Below are 6953 nucleotides of genomic sequence, written 5' to 3'. Positions count from 1 at the left end.
GGTTGGCTCTCACTAGTTGGTTTTAGTGGTGGGTTCTTTCTAGTTGGTTTCCTTGTCTTCAAACTCTATCTCATTGATTAAGTCCACCCAAGTTTTCTCTTTGATAGAGTTACCTCCCTTTTGAGTGCATTCAGCTGATCATTGGAGTGTGTGGGAGTCATGGGGAACTAGAAGTAGAAGACAAAGTGATGTTTGAGCTGGTATGCAGAAACCTATGTGTGAGTTAAATCCTTGTGAATTTTGGGTGAATCCCCCATGAATTATGTGTGAGGCCATTGGACTATGTTATCTAAGCCTGTGTGGAATAGTGGGAGGTTCAATGGAATATTGAATCATTGTGGTTCTTGTTGTATAGCCGATAAACCACCTGGATAGTGGATTCCAACTCTTGAGACTAAGAAGTAACTCATCTAAACCATGGGTTAAATCCTTGTGAGTTACGGGTGAATCCTCAATGAACTATGTGTGAAGGAACTACACTATTTGTCTAAGTGGGAGGCTTAGTGGAAGACATGACCACTACGGTGCTTTCTATACAGATGATAAACCACTTGGAAAAAGAATTTTGGGTCATTGTGGTGGTTGTTGAGTAGTTGTTAAACCACTTGGAAAATGGATATTAGACCACCATGCTGCTTGCTATAAATGGCAGCTAATAAACCACTTATAAAGTTGATTCCAACTCTTGAGACTGAGGAATACCCCATCTAAACCTTGAGTGGATCCCTATGAGTGAATTCAAAGGAAATAGTGGGTCATTGTGGTGCTTACTACTAAGAATAACTAGTAAACCACCCTAGTGCTTGCTGTAGGTACCACTGATACCCACCTTGGTGCTTTCTATTAGAGGGAAATTGATAAAGCACTTAGAGAGTGGACTCTATATTCTGAGCATTTAACCAAGCCTTTGGTGTGAATTCCTTGAGTAAGAATTTCCTCAAACATTAGATTCGAATTGGGGGTGTTGGTTGCAAGAAATCTACTTTGTATATGGCCTATGGTTGGGTGGAGAGTGGAAGTACCTCCTTTAGTTGCTAGAGCCAATTTAAGATATACAAATAAGTATATTAAAATTGCATATTTGACTCATGAACCATGATATTCAATCCTATGCTTATGACTAGAATGAGCTCTTATGTGTCTATGATTTTTAATGGATGTCTAGACTGTGTTGTTCAATATTATATTCATGATTGGTATAAGAAATTGTGTTTCTATGCTCTCTTATTTGACAATAGTAGCTTATGGATATAGAAACTCAATTTGTTTAGAGGATTAGCAATGTCTTACAGATGGATAACAACTCCTCTTGTATAGTTATGAGAATCTATGTGTTCATGCTTAGTTAATTGATAATCATATCTCTCTGAACAAGTTTAACTAGATTGCAAGTTATACAAGGGAAGAAATGATAATTTATTAAATGTTTCATTGAATTGATGAAATAACCAAAGTCTTGAAATAACATGTTTTCTATGCAAACTTTTTTAATGGTATAAACAAGATTAATTAATAATCATTTTATTAATGTGTGACTATCTTTTTTGAAACTTAATTAAATAAAGCAAATGATTAATGTTTAAGAATATTGACGTGGAAGAAACGATATGGGGAAACACGACACCCACGGGAAATGGTGCAGGGGAACATGATCTCGGGGAAATGACGCCCAACGAAAAGAAACAATATCGGCTCAGGGATTGTAGTGCCGAGGGAAATAACACTTACTACCCTAGGGAGATGTAGTGCCAAGGAACATAGCACCCATGGAAATCATACCGAGGGGAGTGATCTTAGCGAATATGATACTAGGAAAGTGATACAGGGGAACATGATACTAGGGTGAGTGATCACAAGGAATAAGGTATTGGGGAATTGGTCCTGGGGAACATGCAAACAATGGATGTGATCCTAAGGAATATGGTACCATGGAAGTGATCCCGGGGGATATGGTATTGAGGAACTGATCTCGAGGAACATGATACCAAGGGAACACAATATATGTGGAAGTGTCACCCAATGGAAGAATTAGAATACCAAATTAGGTAAATGTAGTATCGGGAACCATGATATCGAGGAAGTTAAATGATAAACTATGGTTTGATACTGAAATGACATATGTGCCACGTGGATGCTCACATGGTGGTGGTATGGAACCACGTGGGATAGGCATGGCCATGTGGGTGTCACATAAATTCCTCTTGATGACATGTCTTCCTTAAATGGCTAAATTTCTAAGGGGCATAACTTTCTACCTAGGAAAATATAAAATGAAATGTATGTTAAACATGAAATGAATTGTAAGCATGGGATTTATTAATAATACTTTTATTACACATGATTATCTTCATTGAAACTTAATTAAAGAAAGTAGATGATCAATGTTTAAGAATTTCATCCTGATTGAAATGATATAAGGAAACACAACACTCTAAGAAAGTGGTGCCAGGGAACATAGTCCTAAGGAAGATGATCCCAGGGAATGTACCAAGTGGAAATTCCAGTGGAGAAGTGGTTGGTTTGGCACATTGGGGACATGTGAACAATCAGGATTAGTTTATATCCATGGTTTGGTGCAGGAGATAACTACTTACTCCCCCCTCTCACTTTTGGAGGCTCTGAGTTAGCTATAAATTGACATATTGGTAGATGTTAAGGCACAAAATCCACAAGCTAGCGGCATTTCTAGATGGATAACATCGGCTTCATTGGGTTTCGTTAGGCCGATAGTATTGACTCTGACAATTATCTAAAAAATGTTGGTTCAAAATCATATTTATCTTACGGATGATGTAGAGGACTCAATCATATGGTCAAAAAATCCTCAAACTAGCACCTTCACAGCTAAGCTTGGGTATCAGGCTTGGTTTGAGGAACATTTCAGTGATTCCAAATTGTGGTGGTGGAAGGTTATCTGGGAAATATCGACACCATTAAAATCAAAGATCATAGTGTGGCTAGCACTAAAAGGAAATCTTTAGACATGGAATAATCTCATTAAGCTGGGTTGTCTAGGCCAAATTGATGTGCACTATGTAGTGAAAAGGAAGAAACACACATGCAACTCTTTATGAATTACAAATATATTTTGAAAGTGTAGAAAGTCCTGTGGGAATCCTTCAAGCTAGAATCTCTTTGGACTAGTCAAGTAGTTAGTAATGTGTTTTGCACCTAGTGGGATGATAATCTTGTACTCTCTTATAGTGAACTACCATATCTTATTATGTCTTTCATTTGGCATGCCAATAACCTCGTAGTGTTTAAGTATATTTTACTTCCCCCTTAGGTATGTGCTTCCAATATTATTGCTATGGCATGGGAATATAAATTAGACACAAAGCTAGCTAAAATATAGAATCTAACCATGTTGATGCTATATTATGGCAATCCATGGGGGTTTTTTGACGGGCCTAGTCAAGGCCAACTGCCTCACTGTGGTGTGGGGGTAGTATTATATTCTAGTAAGGCACATTACATATATGGAAATTATGTGTTAGGAAAAGGTTCTAATAATAAGGCTGAGTTCACAACGCTTTGACTCTTGTTGGATTTGGAAAAGGAAAAAAGAATATCCAACATATAGGTTATGGGGGACACTAAGTTAGTTATCAATTGGGAAAATGACAGGACTGATGTCTCAAACATTGGTCTCGCCACTCTACTACACAACATTTGAAATGCAATGGCATCTTTCAAGCATATTTACTTTTGTCATATTTTTAGGGAGTTAAATGTGGAGGATGACAACCTCTCAAAGGAATATCTCACCCTCTCTTTTCGATCAGTTGGTTTATATGGATTTGATAAGGGGGTTGAGATTAAGTCAATGGAGACCAATCTAACCCACTAGAATTATCTTTTTTTATTGCTTCCAAAATTTTTGAGTTGTAACGACAATCCACACTAACTAATCTTAGTGAGTCAAGATACAAAATACCCTTGAAGAAATTGAGTATCTTTAGAAGTAGCACAGGGCATGTATATTGATTTTTTTTCATAATTTTAATCACTTAACCTATGATGGACAAGTACATTTATATATTATGTTCCTAATTAATAATATATGAACTTTTTTATTTGAAAACATTTAAACTTAGAAAAACTTTACCTATATCAAACTTATACCAAAATATATTAAAATATAAAATTAAATACATTAAAAACTTAAACACATTAAACCTATAAATAATTAAATGCATTAAAACCATAATCTTATATATATTTAAATTTACATTAAATGAAAATATAAAATGAAACCTCATAAAATATAAAATGAAATGTTCGTTAAACATGAAATGAAACCTCGACAATGTGAACCCTAGGAAAATATAAAATTAAGCCACCAGCCAACAAGTGACCATCACACTAGCTAAAATCGTAAGAGTGTGAAATTGATAGCTATAAATCCATGCACAAGTAATCTATGTGCCTTAATATCTTAATCACAACACTATTGCAGTCGAAACGAAATCTAAGAATGGACTATGTGGAAAGCTATTGAGATACCTCACAACCAGTGAAGAAGTGGAAAATCAAAACGGATGCTAAAATTGAAATCAAATCTGACATCTAGCCACCCTCCATAATTGAAATTGAATCTTTCACTTAACCACCCATAATTTATATTTATAAATCACTATTCTAATTGATAATTTGTACATTAATTTTTTTAATGTACAGACAAGGAAGTTTTCGATGTCTTCATTTCTTATTACAAGATCAAAATTTGAATTGAAAAGGAAATTAATCTACAAACATTCAATAGGAGATCCTTATCCACGTAAAATCTAATACCTGATAAACATTCATGTTGCTTCAATGAATTTGAATGGGTAGTTTTAATATTGAATAAAATAATGAATTGCTCATGAGTAAGATGTTTTTTCCATGCTCTTTAGGGAAAAATATTTCCTCCACATGTGGGTCTCATCTTTAAACCCTCTCACTTATTAGTCCCTGCCATCTGGCAATGGCCAGGGACTATAGTAATCCAAAAGCGTTGCTATAGCATTAGTTTCAATCCGTTCAACTCTGTTATATGGTGATTAGACCAAAGTTTTCAAATGCGCTGTGTTTGCTATTGCCGGGATAACCAAAGTCTTCGAAGTTAATCTGGTTTGCCATCTTATTTGGCCTCTTCCCGAGGCGGAAGAGGCTGGAGCATAGCCTATTTTGCTTTACCCTGTTTATTATTACTGACCGTCAACGGTTTCATATTAATGTTGACATTAGTTTGAATTATTAGCACAATGGTTTGCAGGTTGGCTATTTGAGCATGTTAGCAGGTCTGAGCATATTGGCAGGTGTTGTGCAGCAGGTGCTGCAGGTGTCCATGCATGGCGGAGGTGTCATGTTTTGTTGGCCTCCCTTTCTTGTTTCCCCGCATGGCGGAAGTGTCATGTTTTGCTGGCCTCCCTTTCTTGTTTCCCCTTTCAGCTGGCGTGCCTTTGTTTCATCCCCATTTCACAGCTTTGGGTAGGCAGGTAGGCTGGATCGAGGGTAATACTCTGGCGGGAGTGTTTAATTCGGCTAGTTTCTGGGCTTTCTGGAGTCCCATGCGGGGAGCACTCTGCGCTTTCGTCCCGAAACTCCCCTGTCTCTTAAACACCTTCTGACAGGCATACCCTCAATTCTTGCCTTACTTGTTGTAGATCAGCATAGTCGTGGATCTCCATCATGTGGATCTTCTGGTCGAGGCCATCTCCCCTAAAAAACAGCTCTCTGATACCCGATTCTTCTGTGGCTGCAAAGAGGTCCCAGCTGCTTCTTTTGTGGCTGCAAAGAGGTCCCGGCTGCTCTGACATGATCAGAAATTTCTACGAATTAGGGCCCTGGAGAGTCAGTGACAGCCCAGATCTCGGCTTGAATCAGAATCCTGCGCCTTGGAATCGTGTGTTTGGGCTACTGTTCTTGGAAAATCCTATTGGAAGTGGCTTCAGCATTTCCCCTTCCAAAGAAGACATTCCTACGAACCAGGATGAGGTTGCCAAGGACTTGTATGCTGCCCTACAGGCGTTCTTCGACCTGAATCCCCCGTTTCGCAAACGCCCATTTTATGTAACGGGCGAGAGCTATGGAGGAAAGTATGTTCCTTCCCTGAGCTTGTACATGCTCAACCAGCTGGACAATAATGGGGTATTGCCATTGCGGCTGGATGGACTGACCATCGGCAATGGATTGGTCCACCCCGTCGTGCAGGTGCAATCTCACACCTCTGTTGCATACGCCGTGGGGCTCATCAATGCTCAAGAAAAGCTCCACTTCGTAACTGTAATCAATGAGGCCACCTGGGGTCACATCTGAAAGTAACTGCATCGTAGGGCCTATTTCGGAAGTAGATGGGCACAAGAATGCTGGTGTCACGACTGGTGCAGCCAAATACGCAGAACTCTCCTTTGGGCATGGGACATGGTAGTCGACTTTATATGAAGGATCTTGTAGCTCCTGCTGAGATATCTTCTTCCTTTTGGGTTTAAGCTTATGTCTACCGAAGGATATCATATTGATCTCTGGTAAGTCATCCCCTTCCTTCAACTGCACACGAACCTTAGTCCCTGGAGGGGTGATAAGCTGAGACGGATCAAAGCTTGTGCCCATGACGGCTAGAAAGGAGAAAGAAAGGACCTTGATCAATCATAGTGGACCGTTGACACAGCGAGTACTGATGCTGCGGGTTTAGGGACTTAATCCTACAGGGGATGTAACTTAGCGGGCTGACAGTCAGGGAGGTTAGACTGTTAAACAGCCAACAGGGGATGTAGCTTTGCCGGTTAAATAGCAGGGCATGGAGCTTAGACGGTCAAACAGCTTAGAGGGTTAAACAGCCAAGAGTTTGAACATTTAAGCCAACAGCTAAGGTAGCAAAAGTAGCAATGGCCCTGACATCTGTTTGGAGAGCGCTGCCATCTGTTTGGTAAGCTAAGACATTTGTGCTAGTTAACCTGCGACGCTAA

The 6953-nt window shown here is 39.1% G+C and overlaps 1 long non-coding RNA gene across 1 annotated transcript; it reads left to right on the top strand.

The window, feature by feature from the left end:
* The first annotated feature begins 5489 nt into the window (after positions 1-5489).
* LOC149252515 (uncharacterized) lies at positions 5490-5826 on the top strand. The gene is made up of 2 exons (XR_016266068.1): positions 5490-5753; positions 5786-5826. It is a non-coding gene; the product is annotated as an uncharacterized LOC149252515 (long non-coding RNA).
* Positions 5827-6953: the final 1127 nt, after the last annotated feature.

Source organism: Pinus tabuliformis, chromosome 7 (genome assembly GCF_031772625.1).
Source record: "Pinus tabuliformis cultivar Carrire ecotype Pingquan chromosome 7, CPIR1, whole genome shotgun sequence".
In the NCBI taxonomy this organism is placed as follows: domain Eukaryota; kingdom Viridiplantae; phylum Streptophyta; class Pinopsida; order Pinales; family Pinaceae; genus Pinus; species Pinus tabuliformis.
The sequence above is the reverse complement of the archived record's forward strand: the minus strand, read 5'-3'. Positions and strand labels throughout refer to the sequence as shown.